This window comes from Peromyscus eremicus, chromosome 16_21 (assembly GCF_949786415.1).
Source record: "Peromyscus eremicus chromosome 16_21, PerEre_H2_v1, whole genome shotgun sequence".
In the NCBI taxonomy this organism is placed as follows: domain Eukaryota; kingdom Metazoa; phylum Chordata; class Mammalia; order Rodentia; family Cricetidae; genus Peromyscus; species Peromyscus eremicus.
The window spans coordinates 31645500-31666529 of NC_081432.1; positions in this window are offsets into that span (position 1 = coordinate 31645500).

Sequence of the window (21030 nt, forward strand, 5' to 3'; positions counted from 1 at the left end):
GGTATTTTTAGTTTTTTATTTTGGGATATGGCTGATATTTGTTTATCAGGTATATTTACTGACACAACAAATATAAGAAGATTCAGAGTATTTCCTCCTTTGTATTGGGGCACAATGAACTTTAAGTAATACACTCATTTCTTCATGATGGACAACTTCCAGCTGAAGGACAAAGTTTATTTTTTCTAAAACTAATGTCAAATGTTTTAACCTTTCCCTATTGTCCATGTCTGCATCCAGGTGCCTGGTGAATAATGAAATCAGCTAGTAGACCACAATGCCCCTTCATACCCCAACTTCCTCCATCACACTCACTCAGAAACATGTATCTAAATCTCTGGACTCTAGTTAGCTGAGTACCAGCCATTTGCTTTGTACTGTACTTCATATGTGACACATATAATCTGTATCTAAGGTAGATATGATGACACAATTTATATATGACACTAAAGCTCAAGGATTGAAGAAAATGCCTGTATCCATAGTGTGCAAAATGCTGCAGAATTCTGATCAAATTTGATGATCCTTTCTATTGCAAATCACTCTTAAAAAGTGACTTTCGCTAGGGAAAGAAGGGAAGGGGACGGGTATGTTAAGCATAATACCAACTAATGTAACCATTTCTCTAACCACAGAAGATATAAACTCTTAATGGTAAAAATACAGTATTAGAAGGTAGCCACATGATAATGTTTGGAGAGAACCATAAAGTGAAAACTTCTAGGGGATGTGAAGCAAGGAGGCATCAACAGATATTCCAACTAATGAGGATGGAAATGCCTAAGCGACTTATACACTCTACTGGAGAAAAAAGGTTTTCTTAAATTGTAAATCCCAGTCTCTCCCATGATGTTTGTTATAGACAGAAGTCATGTTTCAAAAAATCAGCACTACCCACACAGGTAAGAAGATACACAAGTTGTTCTAGTTTGGATTCTGTTGCTGTGATAAACATCATGACCCTGGATAACCATGGTAGAGGGAAATAAGAGCAGGAATCTGGAGGCAGGAACTGAAGAGGAGATCACAAAGAAATGCTTCCTACTGGATTACTTTGCATGCCTCCTTCTCAGTTCCACCTGCCCAGAGATGAATGCGCACAGTGTGATGGATCCTCCCATGTCAATCATTAATCAATAAAATAATCCACAGACCAATTGGATGGTGGTGATTCCTCACTTGAAGATTCCCAGTTGCCAGGTTACTCTATTTAGTGTCAAGTTTACAAGGATCAAGCAACACAAACATCAGTGCCTCCTTCTAGACATTCTTCTATCAGTTTGTCCTTCAGTTTCTTTTTCTGTCTCTGATGAGAATAAGTGAATAGCATAGTCTCCTTTTTATACGATACCTGTATAAAGTAAGAGAGTTCAGAAAAACTATTTTGTTTTCATAGGAAACTATTATTCTTAGTATCTTACCCACTCTCATTTTGTAGCTCTATTTGTCATTTATAAATTTGTGCGTGGTAATTTCAAATGTGTAAAAATAAAAAAGATGCAATGAAATTTCACTTTATCACCATCAGTATCAAAATTCCTCATCTGTCTTATTCCTTCAATAATTACCATTATTCCCGCCTTTCACTATCGTTTAAAGACAATACCAGATCTGTTTCCTATAAAATATTTCAAAGTCTATTTTTGGAGAATCATTTTGAAACATAAAACAGTATTGCATGCAGAATCAGTGCTAGTTATTCTATAACACCTTTATACATTTAACAGGCTGATATGCATATCAATTTTTAAAGCATCTTGATATTGTCATTTTTGTAAGTCTCTTGTGTTCATTTAAAGTTTCCTTTCCAAACTTTTTGAGTTTCTTTGCAATTAAACTTTTATAAAAACTAACCAACTAAGTAAAATATGTGAATATTCAAACCTGTGCTGATTTTCACACTATAGTCTCTAAGTGGCTTCTTCATGGTGGTGATGACTATATTATTTTCTATGTTTCTTGAAACTTGTTATTTTTCATTGGGAACTAATGGGTTCCTTTAACTGTTTCTTTAAGTTCCAGTTGTGTGAGAACTATAGTAAAAACGTGGAAAAAATGTTGCATTTCCCCATCAAAAGACACACCATGTCTGATTTTTCTCTTTGGTGAAGCTATCAAACATTAATGATCAGTGTGAAGTTCTATTATATTATTGAAATTACTTTTAGTCTAATGCTACTGCTTCTCATTTATTAATTAATTATACACAAAAACTCTTTGAAATATTTCTCTATCTTCTATGTGTCTGTTACTTTTTATTTTACTCTCCTGTAAATCCTCGAGACATGGTTAGAAAGCAGATTATTTGCCAAAACATCACAGAGATTTCCTCTAGCCCACCTTCTATTACAGTCTTGTTCCCACCTGAAACCTGTTGAGTTGGGCCTCACTATCTGCATTACTCAACACCACTGCCTTCTGGGCTACTACTAGAATGCTGGTTAATGCAAGTTAAGATCTGCTTCCAGCAACCAATGGCTTTTCTAGTCCAAAGCTGGGAAGCCTTTTACATTATTCTAAATCATAACACCACAGATTCTTCACAGCAATACCACACTACTCTACACTAACTTCATTGCTGGTTATTTTTATTGCTGTGATAAAATACCATGACTATAAACAACTTATAGAAGAAAGAGTTTCTTTTGGATTATGGTTCCTTATGTGGACTCTATAATGTTGGGGAAGGCACGACAAGAGCAAGTCAGAGCTGGAAGCTAGATAATCACATTCCACCACTCAGGAAGCCAAGAGACTGAACAGGAAGATGGATGAGAAAAAACTCTCATATTATGAAGCCCATTATCTACTTCTTCTAGGATGGTGGGCACAGGCCTTCATGGAAGAGTGGGAAGGATCCCGTTATTGGGTAGAGGAGGATGAGCAGGAGTAAGTTTAAAACTGATCCAGATGTATGAACATCATTATTTAGATATATTTATCTAAGTTATGGTTGTAGTGAATACTATTAGAAGCAATGACCAAACTCCTTAGAGCAACATTAAAAAAAAAAGATTACCCCACAACAGACTGCTGGCAATGGTCGAGCGACAATCCGAACTGACCTACTCTGGTGATGGGACGGCCAAACACCCTAATTGTCGTGCTAGAAACCTCATCCAACTACTGATGGACCTGGAGGCAGAGATCCATGACTAGGCCCCAGGTGGATCTCTGGGAGTCCAATTAGCGAGAATGAGGAGGGTTTATATGAGAGAGAATTGTTGAGACCAAGGTCGGATAAAGCACAGAGACAAATAGCCAAACAAACGGAAACACATGAAATATGAACCAATGGCTGAGGGGTCACCAACTGGATCAGGCCCTCTGAGTGGGTGAGGCAGTTGATTGGCCTGATCTGTTTGGGAGGCATCCAGGCAGTGGGACCGGGTCCTGTGCTCATTGCACGAGTTGGCTGTTTGAAACCTGGGGCCTATGCAGGGTCCCTTGGCTCAGCATGGGAGGAGGGGACTGGACCTACCTGGACTGAGTCCACCAGGTTGATCTCAGTCTGTGGGGAAGGCTTTGCCCTGGAGGAGATTGGAATGGGGGGCGGGCTGGGGGGAAGGTGAGGGGGGCGGGAGGGGGGAGAACAAGGGAATCTGTGGCTGATATGTAGAACTGAATTGTATTGCAAAATAAAAATTAAAAAAAAAAAAAAAATTTAAAAAAAAAAAAAAAAAAAAAAAAAAAAAAGATTAATCTGTGTAGCATTCTGACTGAGAAATGCCCCCCATTGGCACAGTATTTGAATACCTGGTCTCCAGGTGGTGGTGCTGTTTGGAGATGTGGTGGGACTTTTAGGGCATGGAGTCTTGTTAGGTGAATCTTTTTTTTTTTTTTTTTTTTTTTTTTTTTGGTTTTTCGAGACAGGGTTTCTCTGTGTAGCTTTGCGCCGTTCCTGGAACTCACTTGGTAGCCCAGGCTGGCCTAGAACTCACAGAGATCCACCTGGCTCTGCCTCCCAAGTGCTAGGATTAAAGGCGTGCGCCACCACCGCCCGGCTAGGTGAATCTTACTGGGTTGTGTTGCTATTGAAATGTAATGTTGGGACAGTGCGTGGACCTTTAAGAGGTGGGGCTTAGTAATAGGTTCTTTGATCAATAAGGTATGCCTTTTGAAGAGGTTGTGGTTTTTCTCCATGGCGTTTGTCAATGACTGTCTCCTTCAGTTTCTATAAGATTCTATTAAAGATGTAATATTGTTTGTGTTCACATGTTGATGTATGTGTGGAAACCCCTCTCCACCATGCAGATCCTTTTATGTTCTGTTAATTAATAAGCAGCCCTTCTGTATAAAGTTATCCTACCTCACACACTTAGTTATAGTAATGAAACAATGGGCCAACACCATCATAAAAATTATCACAGGAAAACCTTAGAATTCCTTTGTCACATATCTTATTTTCAAAGCCTGGGACATGAGAGGTATATGGTTAATAACTATGTTTAAAAGTTCCTTGGCATAGTTCCTCTCTGATGTTTATGACACCAATTGAAAGCTCATTTATATTCATTTGCTTTCCCTCTACTTTTAGGGGTATTTTATAACTGAAATTTCTTTTACAGTTAAGTATTTGCATGATTCCAAAGTCAAATCTTTATAAAATAGATCAGAGACATCTTCTAAGAACATCTTTTCTTCACACGTAATTACTTTAAAATGTTTTCATTGTTCCCAAGTTTATTTTTTGAAAATATAATTATACATCTTATCTTTATCATCCATGTGCCTATCATCCATCATCTATTTGTATCCCTTTTCATACATAAATTCTATCATACTGGAGATACTTTTCTGTACCATTATTTATACTTACTAGTATAGTTTGGAGATTGCTCAATAACAAGCACTTGGTAACACTCATCACTAATATTTTTAGAACATTCTAGAATCCATTATTTGGATGGTCCATAGCCGATTCAATGATTCAGTTTGATAAATGGATATTTGAATTTTTCTAGCCTATTGCTACTTTTAATTTAAAGAGCCTTGTACATAATCTTTTCATACCTTTTCTGACTTACATTTTATTTTTCTGATCTATTTAAAATTTATCTTGGTTTGCACCAATTAAAAATATTCTGATTCCATCATTTTTTTTTGCTTTCCATGTAGTTTAATACCATTTTAACAAGCAAATGTTTGGACTGATTTAAGATATTATTTTATGTACACTAGGTGGGTGCATGTATGTCTTAATTAATAACTTTGAATTCTCTCCTCTCTCTGTTAGTCTGTCTCCTTAGTCATGTGTCAAGGCTGTATGTTTTATTATAAGGAATTTAGGTTATATAGTAACATCTGATCAGGATACTTTTTGTTTTTTGTTTTTTTTTTTTGGTTTTTTCGAGACAGGGTTTCTCTGTGTAGCTTTGCGCCTTTCCTGGAACTCACTTGGTAGTCCAGGCTGGCCTCGAACTCACAGAGATCCGCCTGGCTCTGCCTCCCAAGTGCAGGATACTTTTTTAAGATAAAATAGACAATATCCTTGACTATCAGCAGAATAATGTGTCTTTATTAGAATCACATTTAATGCTCATATTAACAAATGATATGCAAATGATCTTGAGTCTTTCCGTATATTAGAGTGACATCCTTTCCACTTTCAAGATATGTCTTTGAATAGTTTTCTTCATGTAGGCTTTATTGTCTGTTCTTGAACTTACACGGGGATATTTTCCCATTTCCTGTGAAACTAAACTACTCTTACATTATGCATATTATCTGCTTTTTTATTATATCCATGAATGATGATTTAATAACCATTAAATTCACCTAACAGCTATTTCTTGTTGATATACAGACAGAATTTCTTCAAATATAGATATCATGACCATTTTCTTTCCAACATAAATAAAACTTGATAATGTTGTGTAAAAGACAGTAGATACGAATGCATTCCATGATTCCATTTTATATGGAGTTCAGAATAGACAGAAGTATTTATTGGTAAACGCCAGCTGATTTGTTGCCTGTGTGATATGTGATGATTTTACAGGGAGGCTCATGAGATCCGAGTGATGTACTACTTCTTGATACAGCAGTGGCATGGATGGATGTGCTCACCATGTGTGAAGAAAGGTTGTACAACCCTACATGCTTATGCTTTTCTGTACATATGAGAAATGACTTGATAAGTTTAAAAACAAATATATAAAATAAGTATTTGTGACTTCTACCCTGACATGATTACACAGATAGATAATGTGCCTCTATGTTTAATCCCCACACTTCAATATTATGGAAAAAGGAATTGTTCACTATGCATTTCTCATAGTGTGTCAGAGTGTAATGGGAAAACTATGAATTTTCATTAGGAGTATTAACTTTGCCCAGGTAGATGAGGAAACACCTCTTTGTTCCTCTCACTACGAACTTACTCATTTTCTCTTTCCACGTTGTATCTTTTAGAAGCCTGTCACGAAGTGCAGGTCTCCCCCCTGGCAGTAACTTCTCCCTTCTGAGGATGGCCTTATGTATTTGTGTGTCATTATAAACATCATCATTGTCGATTGCAAGAGGAACATTTAAGGCTATGGTAAGCGCCCTATTCCCTTTAAAGTTCTCCTAACTCATTTTAATTATGCCTGTACTTGTTGCTCTGATGTGCTCGTAGAGATTTCCTTCCTATTATCATTCATTCATTTGTTAAATTTGGCAATAGGGCTTTGCTGATATGAAACATTAATCTCTTTTTGAATTCAGTCATTATGCCAGCATGAATTATTTGATATTTAGTTTCTTCCTTTGTGGGATGGGTTCTATTTTAACACCATCATTCCACAACATGTTCTTCAAAGTATTTTAGTCTTTGTCATTGAGCTGTTTCAGGTTCAATTCTGTGTCCATTCTGTGCCTCTTACATATGCACCTGCCCTTTGTATGTTTTCCTTAGCATTTTCTTATTTTCCGACATTAACAGACGACATTGGATTATTTTCTGATTATTCTGTACCAGACCTAGATTTAGCTACTTCTACTAGAACTCATAGATCTATCTATCTATCTATCTATCTATCTATCTATCTATCTATCTATCTATCTATCTATCGTCTATGTATTTATAACTAGAGAGCGGTATTAACAAACTAATGTGGCATGTTCATTACTGGTAGAAGTGTTACTTTCTACAGCCTCTCAAAACTTGCAGCTATGAAATGGAATATCTATAATTGACTAACACACATCGACACTTACACACACACATATGGATAGAGAGAGAGTATCTGTAATTACTTCTGCAAACCATACTTTTAACTATATAAAGTGACCATGAATTAATACTAAATCTCTGTCTCCAATTCAGTACCCTGCCCATTCTGCCTGTTTGTTCTTTGACAAAAACAAATAACCCAGTAAAATGGCTGTGAAATTTCCCTCTCTGTTTGCATGTCTCTGCTCAAGTCCTTTGGACAATAGAAGTATCTCAGACTCAGACTCAGGCTAAGGGCAACATAGAAGGCCCAAGATATACTCTTAGAGAGGAGTGTACTATTGTTACCTAAATGAACTTGTTTCCTGCCTTCTAAATCATATGTTCCAAAGCAAGCTAAGCTGATGCTGCCACTTCTTATGTGGCTTGACTTCAGAACCCATCATCTATGGCACTCAGCAAGGTAAAATGCCATTGTAGAGAGAAGATGACTCTAGGGCCGGTAGCCATCATGAAGCCTCTAGATTAACTCTCCATATAAGATAATCATTGATATTGAGATATCATAACGATTAAAGATGTAACACATACAGCTAGCCACAATAGGACTTCAGCAGTACAGGGGACGTAGGCCCTGCTAACCCTTCCCTGTTAGCTCCCACTAATAAACTTTAATCTCCCTTACATCTACTCTACAGTTGGGGGGGTGGTTTCTTTTATTTCTCACACTTTACTGTTGTGGTAAACTGTGGGCATGACAGGAGGCTTCTGGTCTTTCGGTGTTAAAGAGAAAATTGGTTCTCACCCTCTAAATTATATTTTCAACATTCATTCCAATTTCCAAGCTTGTACTCTGAAAGAAATAAATTTAGCTAGTGGCTGGCAGCATTTGTTGACAATTCTCTTTTCATGTTCAAAACATTAGGTCAAACCATTATTTTCAAAAGTTTCTTAGTTCAATTCATTTTTTCTTCCATTTTTTCCCCAATGGGAATGTGTCACATATATGTAACTTAGAGCAATTTGTCATCCTTGCGTTAAGCTGGAGATCTCCCAACACCTTGAACAGCGAGTCTTCATTTGAACACACTTAGGTTTCTTTTGAAGTGTACAGTTATATGGGTGTGACCAAGCTTTTGAGTTAATTATGTGTACAAAAATCCGTTAGTTTATCCTATGTTTTTAGTATTCAGCTAATCTGTGCTCAGCAACTAACTTATTTCATTTAATCTTGTCTTGCCACAAATCTATTTTCTTTCCTTGTAGTTTTGTGTATTTGCCATATTCCTTATGAATGTATTTATGAAATGTAGGCTATCATGTTTTGGCTTCTCTCATATATATGCATGTATATGGGAAATATGTATGAATAATATATATATATATTATATAAATTTAGCTTATTTCATATATTTGTTTGTGTGTGTGTGTGTGTGTGTGTGTGTGTGTGTGTGTGTGTGTGACTGAAATGATGTGGTCCTGAGATTTCTCTCTCTGTAAGTCTGTGACCAAGTTCTTTGGAAAACGGAAGCACCTTAGACTCGGACTCTAGTTAAGGGCAATGTGGAAGATCCATAAAGCACTCTTGGTCCACAAAAAGCTATTTTTACATAAAGAAACATGCTTTCTGCCTTCTAATTCAGTTGTTTTTTTTGTTTTTTTTTTTTTTTTTTTTTGTAGTTTGGTCATCAAAGAACAAAAGGTAATATATGTTTCCATATTCTTCAATAAATTAGACCTAAAAGTTGTTAATTTCTTTGAGTAAATGTTCTGAAGTGGCATTGTGGGTTACATGGTTTGTGGTGATATTTATGATGATAAAAAGAAATCCTTTCCTGTGATTGTGTAAATCCACATCTTCACCAGTTCTCAACAAACGTTCCACTTTTCAGTACCTATTGTTGGTTAGTTTCCCATCCTCTTGCAAATTCATGTTTAATTCAAATACTGACTACCTCAAGAGACTGTCTTATCTGGAGGTCGTATTTACAGCAGGACCAAGTTAAAGTTAGGATATTAGAATGGATCCAAATTCCATGTGGCTAGTTTATTATATAAAGGGTAAACAAGGGCAGGGAGATATACACACAGGGAAAATGCTGTCTTAAGAATTAGTGAGAAAGTAACTTTAAATCACAAGAAGGTCTGCAGCAGATCTTCCCTGCCTGACCTCCGGAGAAGGCAACATTCAAGGCTTCTTGATTTTGGTAGTCTGACTTCTGAAACAAGTGTAATAAAGTTCTCTTATTTAAGCTATGAATTTTGTCCTCAATTGTTATGGAAACCATTGAAAACTAAAGTAACATCACTGATAGCATTGTCTATAAATAGTTTGATGTATTGTTTTAACTATAGTAATTAATGCATAAGAATATCTTATTGTACTTTTGAGTTAAGTAACATTTTTGGTACAGTGTCTATTTAGATTTTGCTCATATTTTTAAAACTTATTTTTTCTTATTGAGTATAAAAGTTCTACTACATACATACATATATATATTTTTCTTTACTCCATAAATGATTTATAAATATTTTTACCAGGTAATGCTTTACATTTTTATTTGAATATTAAAAAGAAGGCTTTAATATTTATGGCATTAAATTGAAAATTTACAGATTGTGTTCTTATTATGACTAAAACATTAAAATTCAAACATTATGCAAATTGTCTCACATTCCTTTCAAGTTTTTCTGTGTTCTTTCACTTTATATTTAAGTATAGTTTCCATTTTTAATTAAGATGTGAGGTTTATGTTGAGATTCATTCCTTTTGTGTGTGAACTTCAAAATGATCTGTTACAAATTTTCTTCATTAAATTACTTTGTCCTTTAAAAATTCAGTTGATCCTATTTATGTGGAAGTACTCACAATTTTCTATTTCATTTCATTGTCCTATGAGTGTATTCTATTTATGAAGACTACCAAGTCATGTAGTAGTTTTACCGCTTCATGGTTCTTAAAATTAAAGACAATGATCACTAATTTTGGAATTCTTTTGAAGAAACATTTCATTATTTTCATTCCTTCAGAATTTTGTATAAATTTTAAAAACACCTTGTCATTATTTGCAAATAAGTGACTCTTTAAATGAATGGTATTGAACATACAGCTCAAGTTAGGGGACTTGGCATCCTGTTTTGAGTTTTCCAATGCTTAGAATTGACACATCATTTCAGATTTTCATAAATATTAAAATTTATATGTTGCTGGAAAATGCTCACAATGGCCACAGTTTTGGAAAAGAAAGCAAAATTGTTGGTTTTCTATATTCATTGATTTTCTTATTGCTATAACAAATATCTCAGAAAAGTAACTAAGGGAGTATGCTAGCTAGTTTTATGTCAACTCGGCACAAGCTAGAATTATCGAAAAGGAGTCATCTTCAAATGAGAAAATGCTTCCTTGTGATCTGGCTGTATAGTGTTTTCTTAATTAGTGATTTATGGGGGGGGGGCCCAGTCCACTGTAGACGGGGCCATTCCTGGGCTGGTGGTCTCAGGTTCTGTAAGAAAGTAGGCTGAGTAAGCCATGAGGAGCAAGTCAGTAAGCAACACTACTCGATGGCCTCTACATCAGCTCCTGCCTCAAGTTTTCTGTCATGTTTGAGTTCCTGTCCAAACTTCCTCTGATAATGAGCAATGATATGGAAGTGTAAGCCAAATAAACCCCTTCCTCCTCAATTAGCTTTAGCTTATTGGTCATGGTGTTCCATTGCAGCAGTAGAAGCCCTAAATAAGACAACTGTTTACTTTCACCTAGTTTGGCATTTTTCTCCGTTTTCTAATGTTGAATGCTATTTCAGTTCCACCGAGCATTAAAAAATCTATTGGTTGATGATTTTTCAAAAGTAAAATGTACTATATGGGTTAAAATTTGGCTCATTTTGTGTGCTTTACATGTTATCTTAGAACAACTATTCTGTTACTTTATGGAGTTGTTTATAAATGCAGAGTATATGGAATGGGTTTACAAGTACTGTTCAGTATTCTATATTTCTACTGACCCTCTTCTTAGTTTAACTGCTAAGTGCCTACAGGAATATGCTCTAATTTTACATTTGTGTATTTTCTTCTTTTGGTTACCTGTTTCCTTTTGTTAATTTTTAATATCAGATTTTTGTTACAATGCTCAGGGGCTTGCTTATTTATAAAGCTTATTTTTTTCTTAGATGTCTTATCTTGTCACTATGTACCATTTTTGTTTTAGCCCTGGCTATTGTGGAAGTATGTACTCCAGACATGGAATGGTCCTTTCTGTCCTGAAATCAGACCAGATGTGATAACCTGCACTTGATCCTCATTTTATTGACTCTATTAACATTCCTTAATGGAAAGGCTCATGGGTAGGTTCACTAGACCCTTCCCTTTTTTGAGATTAAGTAATTGACTAACAGATGCTGATGGGGGAAGATTCTTGTTCAGTGATGTATCTGCCCACAAGTTGCCCAAGCTTTGGTATGAAATCCTTTACCAAACCTCCTTAAATTACCTTAGTTAAATTTATTGTTTCAGTATGTTATGTTGTGGGGAAATTGTTATTTGGTCTTTCATTGGTGACCTATCTGTGATCAAAAGACATCTGCCCACATTTCCCCAGGAAAAATCTTTTCCCTGCAATGAATAGTAAAACATTCAACCTTAGCTAAGCCGTAAGAGGAAGGAATGTCCATGAGGTTAATCTTAACATTGCTACCTTTTCTATGATTTGTGTATTGATTGTTTTTTTCTATTGCTGTAATAAAGTACCATAATCACCTTAAAGAAAAAGGGTTTATTTGGGTTGATGGTTCCAGAGGGATAAGCGTCTGTCACTATCAAAATCATGATGACTGAAGCAGCAAGCTGAGGGCTCACATTTTAAATTACAAGTGGGTAGTAGAAAGAGTGAACTGGAAATGGTGAGTGGCTTTGAAACCTCAAAGCCTGCCCCCAGTGACATATATCCTCCATCAAGTTCATAACTCCTAAGCCTCACCAAACAGTGCCATCAACTAGGGATTAAGTATTCAAATGCCAGACTATGGAGGACATTCTCATTCAAATCATTATAGATCACTTACCTTCACATGTTAATAACAATTGGGTTACCTCCCTCTATTGGTGTTAAGCCACTGTACTGCTTAGGTTTATTTGTTTGTTTTTATCAACTTGACACAAACCTGGGTAATCTGGGAAAAAGGAAAATGCCTCAACCATGTCAGCTGGTAGGCAGGTTTATAGGATAATTTCTTGATTAATAACTCATGTGGGAGGTCCCCACCTGTTGTGGCTGGTACAACCTCTGGGAAGGTGGTCCTGGGTGGTCAAAGAAAGCAAGTGACAAGGAGCAAGCTGATAAGCAGCACTTCTTCACGGTCTCTGTTGCTCTCTGTTTCAGGGCCTGCCTGCAGGTTCCTGCCTTGAGTTCCTTACCTGACTTCTCCCACAACTGACTATAAACTCAAAGATTAAATAAACCCTATACTCCTTAGCATGTTTGGGTTAATGTTTGTCACAGCAACAGAAAGCAAACCAATACAGACATGAAACTGAGGCTGAGGTATCTTTGCAGGAAATGTAGGATGGAGGGTATGTGGAGGTAATCCCAGTGAAGCTGTGTTCCACTAAGGTCTATGAAGGCAGCATACCTCTTGGATGAATGTGGTCCATCAAAGGACGATGGGGATTCCTTAAAAATGGATAACAGAGAAGGGACTATATTTCAGTCTCTGGAAGTAGTGTGTTTGGAAGTAAATTGTCAGGAAGCTGCATTGCCCTATTATGAGTGATATGACATAAAACTGAATCCAAGTTTTCTTCCCAGTAAGAACCTGTTCACATAGGGAAGAATTACAAGAAAAAATAAATACATTTATCTGGGCTAGAGAGATGGCTGAGTGGTTGAGAAACCTTGCTTCTCTTGCAGATGACCGAAGTTTGATTCCCAGCACCCACATAGCAACTCACAACTATCTCTAATTCTAGTTCTGTGGCATCTAATGCCCTCCTCTGTCCTGTGGGCTCCTATTCACTCATGGCATATATATATATATATATATATATATATATATATATATATTCAGACATACATATATACATATAAAATACATATTTATTTATAAGAAAGAAAGTGAAATATGAATAGCATCCTTCCTGTTAGCTCTCTATCTTGAAGGTAAATTGAATAAAAGAGAATGCTGATGGAGGCACTAACTTGCCACTTCTTACTACTGGGGTAAGCATAATGGAAAAAAAAAACTACAAATTAGATCTAAGCTAAAGTTCCTCCTGGGATCCTAGAATGTGTAACCCATGGGAAGAATTGAATAGTAAAGAAGAAAATGAGGTAAAAAGAATATTGAGGGAACTGAGCATGAGTGTAGCTGTTCATGATGCCCAGTTCACTGGGCTAGATAAAACTGTGTTCACCTGAGAGTTAAGAGGGAAGTGAATTCAGCAGGGACCTCTGGATTGACATGAGGCTTTCATGGCTTTGTTGAGCCTCTGGGTGAGTCATGAGTTTTATGAGTTAGGAGGAGCTGCGGCAGATCGGAGTGACTTACCCTGGCATGTAAATCGAGTTCATAAAGTGCTAAAGTAATCAAGGAGGGATGAGAAGAGGAAAGAGAAGATAAGACAGCCTGTCAGAATCACTTACAAGCAAATGCAGCAAGATTTGGGTTGAGCTGGAATTACTGGGGAAATGCTAATAGAAAGCCAAGTGTTGTGCTTGTGGCTATTAGTGGTTCTCAAGCTGTGGGTCTCAACTCCCTTAACAAACTTCTGTCTCTAAAAGATATTTACATCATGATTCCTAACAGCAGCAAAATTACAGTTATGAAGTAGCAATGAAAATAACTTTATGGTTGGGGGTCACCACATCATGAGGAATGGTATTAAAGGGTTACAGCCCTAGAAAGGTTGAGGACCACTGCTTTAAAGCCTGGCTCACTAAAGAGCCAGAAGATATGCAGGAGATACCCACTGTCCCAACTGCTGTGGAGGAAGCAGTCTGCTAGGATGGGAACTGACTCAGGTGTTTGCTCAATGGGTAAGGCAGTGTTGCTACAAATGAGATTATTCAGGGAAAACAGAGGTTCCACATAGGATTGCAAATTAATTGGTCCCCTGTTAAATTGCAGAATATTTAGGGCAGGGCATATGCTAATGATTGGTGTGCCTTGGTTCCTGAGGCCTCCAGGAGCACCAAGGATAATCGCTCTCAAGGTCTGAATATGAAGCCTGCATGGCACTGATGGAAAGATTGAACTTGCTCTTGAGATTGGCAATTATTTCCCCAGAGCAGTCTGTGTAGGCTCCTCTCCTGAAAGTGATAGTCAGACTATCCTGGTTCCTTTCAGCAGCTACGTTTGACTAATGTAGAGCCCAATGCCAGCTCCAGCATCAACCTGGAATCTATCAGCCTTGGGAAGCTGATGGAAACACAATAGAGCATAATGTCCCTGCTGCTTTTTGCTCACAGGTCAGGTGGAGCAATTCAAGTCAGCCCCATCAAATCCCACAACAGAAGTGGTAGATGCAGTGTCACCAAGACAGAACCCTAGGAATAAGATGAAGAGAAGATGGCCCATGAAGATTGATTACACAGAGCTTAATGAGGTAGTACTTCATATTCACACTATTCTAATTAATTTGTGCATTAGAAGTGAGGGGATCTTTTGTGCTATGTTGGACCTTGCTAACTTTTGTAGTATACCCTTAAACACTGAATTCAAACACCAATTGGAACTTGCTAAGAACATATGGCTGTGGGTCTTCAGAGACCCTGGCAACAGTTTGTGGAAACATTTCATTTCATAGATGCTATTGCTTACCTTGGGGTGTCTTTCATATTAAAAAAAATCATCTAGAAGACATAAATGACACTTTAAAGAGTGAAGGTGGTAAATCTGCCCACTGCCAGTAAGGGAACCAGACACAACTATGAATTAAATTCTTAAGTGTTTTATGGTTGAGTAAGGCACAAGTGATATCTGACAAAGTGTTTGGGGAAAAATCTCACAAAGACCTATGCATGTAAACATTAAAATGACAGCTAAAGAATTTTAACTAAGGCATTCTGTGTGGTAGAAAAATACAATGGCAGGGAGGTGAACCAGGAGGATTGTGAATCCAAAGATAGCCTGAACTACATAGCAAGATAATATCCAAAAATTTAAAACAAAGGTGCGCTCAGAAGACATCAGGTTGTTTTAATAAAAATACTCACTCCAGGTGTAGCTCGATACCTACAAGTTGGTGACCAGGGAGGCTGTCAAACCATACAGTCTGTTGTCATTGCTGTTGGAGTCATACCAGTACTAGATAGCAAGATCCTATTACTGGAGACATCACAGATTTAGGTTACAGGATACAGAGAAATGTGGCTTGGAATGTACAGTTTGTCTTTCTGATCCTGAATATCACCCATTTCTCCACAGATGTCATTTTTCTCTATAACTGAATAAAATTTAATTGTATATGTACCAAATTATCGTTATCCGTTCAATGGACATCTAGGCTGATTGAACTTCCTTGCGATTGTAAATAGAGCAACAACAGAAAAGGTGTGGAAGTGTCTCTGTCGTTTGGTACAGAATTCTTCGCATATGCATCCATAAGTGCTGTTGCTGGTTTACATGGTAGTTCTAGATTGAGTTTTCTGGAGAAATCTACAGGCTGATTTCTTTGTTTTTAATTAAGTAATTTTTTAAATTCATTTTACATACCAATCACAGATCCCCCTCTCCTGCCTCCTCCTGCCTTTGCCGCCTTACCCCCAACCCACCTGATTTCTGCAGTTACTCTTCCAGTTTACACTGTCCTTGGGAGTGAATAACAACTTGTCTCCTGTGCCAATGCCTTCAAGGCTACTTCCCACTTTCTCTTCCATTAGGTTCAGTGTAACTGAATTTATGTTGAGGTCTTTGATCCACTTGGATTCAAGTTTTGTACAGGGTGATAGATACAGATCTATTTGCACTCTGCTACATGCCAACATCCAGTTATGTTGGCACCATTTGTTGAAGATGCTTTCTCTTTTCCATTATACAGTTTTGGCTTCTTTGTCAAAAATCAGGTATTCATAGGATTCATGTCAGGGTCTTTTATTCAATTCCATTGATCCATGTGTCTGTTTTTATAGCAATACCATGCTGTTTTTATTACTATAGCTCTATAGTAGAGCTTGAAATCTGGGATGGTGATACTTCCAGAAGTTCTTTTATTGTATAGGATTCTTGTAGCTACCCTGGTTTGTTGTTGTTGTTGTTTTTCCATGTGAAGTTGAGTATTGTTCCTTAGAGGTCTGTGAAGAATTGTATATTCCCTTATTATTTTATTTTATTTTTTTGCTAAACCTATTAATTGCAGTTACTTTAAATTTTCTGTCTGATAATTTTGGCTTCTCGTTATATTTAATACTGATTCAGATTATTGCTTTGTCTCCTCAGAATGTTTCAACACGTGTAATGATTTCTTATTAAAATCTGGACACTCTATACAAAATAAAGCAATGGAGAAAAATAGATATGTAAGTATGTATTTTTGCTAACCTGTCAATAATTTGGATTATTAGTCTAGACTGTATTCTATAGTGTTACACTCCAATGACTGCGTAGTATCTACGTTTTCATTTCCTCCTGACTTTAGGATCCTTGCAGAGTCCTCTTTAGATGTTGCTTGATCTCTCTCAGTTGCCAACTCTTGTTTTCAGGTGCCTATTGTGGTGGTGAATACAGGGGGAAAGGGTGCTTTGCAGAACAATCTAAGTATGTTTCAAGTAGTTGTCAATTTTCCCCTCGGTCCTGCTACATTCCCAGGAGTGCAATTTATCTGTTGATTTGTTTTACTTTTACATCCTAGTTTCAGAAAGCCATGCTATTTCCTTTACATGTTCCCCTTTTAGGTGAGGTCATGAGGTTGGTAGACATCATGGGAAAGAAAGGCTTTTCCTTCTAGTTGGCACAGTTCTGCATAGATTTCGCTAGTGGAGAAACATGTAGAGGTTCATAATGCAGAGACAGATATCTCTATGAACATGGCACAGCGATACTTTGACTCTTCCGCTAGGGATATGAGGTTTTGTTTGGAGGGTTACACTGAGAACTTGACAAGGGAATTGGAGTATGACCTTCATAAGCCTTTGTGTCTGTCACTGGAGTCCCTTGTCCTCCGGATCATACACACTGCCTCCAAAAATTGACTATTGTTGTCATGACATACGTCTGTGCAGCTTCTGTTCCAACACACAGATATCAAGCATTCCTTTCTGGATATACACAAATCTCTAGATTTCATGGGCAGTTATCTGGAATTTTCTTTCCTTATTTTCTCTTACCTTTGTCTTTTAAAAACGTCACATTTATAGGATTTTCACTTAATCTATAGTCATAAAGATTTTTTTGTGTAAACATGAAGTCAGAGGATAACAATAGTTTCTCCTCTTACAATCTTTAGACCGTGTATGCATTCATAATGACTGAGGTGATTATTGCACTTTCAAGTGCTTTCTCACTGTATGAACAGGAGCAGATATTTCTTAGCTATTTACCCATTGAAAGAGACACAAGATCTGAGTAAATCATTATTTTTCTTCCAATAATTTTACTACACAGCACGTAATTAATTACAGGATTACGTCTTTCAGCAATCTGGAATTTTCTTTCCTCCTTTTTCCTCCCCTTTTTCTTTATTTTAAAAAAATCATTCTGTCATGTTTATGGGTTCTTTACTTAATCTAGTCATAAAGATTTTCTAAGTGAAGACCTAGGCAGAGAATAATAGTAGTTTCTCCATTACAATCTTTAGAATTTGTATATATTTGTATAGGAGAACATGTAGAGATCAATGTTAGGAATATATATTTCTTCTTCCTTTTCTCATGAGGAGATTTTCTCTGTTTCACAATCATGATGCTTACAGTATTTTTAGGCAGTTTACATAATAAAGAATTACCTTTATATTCTTAGTTTGTTGAATTTCAACTTGAAAATCACAGATGATGTTTATCAACATTTATCTTAAATCTAGTAGGATAATGATGTGTTTTGATTTCTTCTGCTTGATCTTAATAAAAAGAATTTTACTATATCTCACAAAGTGAAGCAAATCTTTCATTCCTAGAATAAAATACAATTGATTTCCTATACAGTCTTGTTTATAAACTCAGGATTGGGTTTGATGGTAGTTGGTTTAGGATATTTAAAACTCTGTACCGAGGAATGCTGTGGGATGGTCTGTATGTCAAATGTGTTGCTGATTGGTCAATAAATAAATCACTGATTGGCCAGTGGCCAGGCAGGAAGTATAGGCAGGAGTAACAGAGAGGAGAATTGAGAGAACAGGAAGCTGGGTGAGAGAGACACTGCCAGCCGCCGTCAGGACAAGGATGATGTAAAGTACTGGTAAGCCACAAGCCACGTGGCAAGGTATAGATTTATAGAAATGGATTAATTTAAGCTGTAAGAACAGTTAGCAAGAAGCCTGCCACGGCCATACAGTTTGTAACCAATATAAGTCTCTGTGTTTACTTGGTCGGGTCTGAGCGGCTGTGGGTCTGGCAGGTGAGAGAGATTTGTCCTAAGGTGGGCCAGGCAGGAAAACTCTAGCTACAGAGGAAGAACTATACAGTTATTTTTCTTTATTACAATTCCCTTGAACTTTTCTATCAGTTGATCCCAGTCTGGCTGTAAAGTTGTGAGTTATTTCAACTGTATCTATTTTTAGAAAGAGATTTTGTCATTTGTGTGGTGACTCTTCATGAACTATGTTCTAATGGAGGGGAGTGACATCCCAAACCTGCTAAGCCGTGTTCAGTATGTATGACTTTCTGTGAGTTTTAAGAACGTATTTTCAAGTAATAACAATAGGCATAAAATTAGACTTTATAAATTTGCATGACATATTGTACTTTTGGTAATAAGGTGTTTCTATTTATTATTAACTAATGTTTCTGACATTGCAAAAGTAGATCAGGTATCTTTCCTTTGTGTTTGTCTTGCATGTGGCACTTTTTCTTTCAATTTCAAACTCTCATTGTCTATTATAAACAGAATATCGTTTGATTTCTCATATGTAAATATCTTCAGAATTTAAACAGAAAATCATTACATTCCTATCTGATTATCATTTCTACTGCATATGTGTTTAAATGTGACTTATTTATTCTGTCTTTTCTATTTGTTTTGAATTCCTTGTATTTTATTCCCTCACTTACTGCTTATATTTGCTTAAGTAACTTTTAGCATTATTTGATAATTTTACTAGCTAGCAGAGTATGTCTGTGTCCTCAACAATTGAAGGTCAATAAAATTTATAAATTTAGTGTTTCCTGGACAAGAAGTTGATTAAACACTTCAATTCCTACTTTTCCTTGATAATTTATACTTTTGTTCTTGTGTATTATTAATAAATACAATATACATCTTTCTGACATTATTTGTAAGTTCTGTTCAGTTAATATAAACTTAAATCTAGGTATATATTTATTATTTTTGTAAGCCTTCATTTCATTTCATTCACAGTCCTATTTTGAGATTGAATGCTTTCAGTTCATTCTGAAAAAAGAGTTTAAGTGCTTTATTATTTATTTATTTATTTATTTATTTATTTATTTACTGACATTTGCTATGATACTTGTTTTAATTGAGGGGGAGTAAAGATGAAAAATACCTGTACTTTTATCTCACTGAATTTATTAATTTTCAACTTACACCTGACAGTCACTGCCATGATTCAGCTATTATCTCTATTATTGTTTCTTTTTCTCTTTATGATATCACTTGTTGCCTTTTAATCACAATGGTTTTTTATCTCTTTGCTACTTGAGATTGGCAAAGTCTTGGGATTTTCTTCATTTTAGAATACTTTTGGCCAACATCTCTTCAACTAACACATTAGTACCATAATTGTCCCATTTCTTCTGTAATTCTGACAGGATATTTATAATCAGTTATTCTTTTACTGTCCATTATTTATGAAAATCTACTCACCATGTCTATTTAAATATTTCCTTTCAAAATTTTGAATTTTTATAGTCTCTATGTGTGTGTGAGAGAGAGAGAACACACACACACACACTCAGACACACACACACACACACACACACACACACACACATTCACAAAGTACACTTACCTGCACTTACCTGTGCATATAGGGCCCAGAGGTCACTGTCAGGTGTTTTAATTTAATCATTTTCCACATTGCTTTTTGAAACTGGGTTTCTCACTGAATGTAGGGCTCACTATTTGGCTCGGCTGCCTGGCCAGTAAGACCTAGGATCTGTTTGCCTTTGCCCTCTGAATACTAGAATTATAGATGTACACCTCCACACCTAGTCTTAATGAGTGCTGGGGATCAGTACTCAGGTCCTCATCTCTTTCAGCAAACACTTTAAAGCTGAGTCATCTCCCTAGCATATTCTGTCTTTTACTCCTTATATTTTCTCCTCATTACTATTTTGGACAATAACATTTTCTATAACTATCTAATCTATTCTAAAAACATGACTGCTGAAGCTTTATTTTGATCTAGTTTATAATTGAATTTCACAAACACAAGGAATTGAATGTGGTGAGCCAACTTAGCAGCCATGGGTGTAGACTCTCAGGTAAGTAAGTCTCCAGAAGCCAGTGGAGCCCAGGTTACTAAGAAACTTATAGGGAATATACCTGTGAGACTTTGAGCAGGGGACTCAGCTACTGTATGCCTAGTTCACAAAAACTGTAAGTTTGTATTACTTTAAACTGTTAAATGTCACAATTTCATATTTTGCAAGAGAATACAGATATAAGTTCCCTAGTTAGGTTACTTGCCCTGCTCTACATGTTCTTGAATATATAAATCAATTATTCTAGAGAGCATGTATGATGTTCCTTAGAGTTTGTTTACAT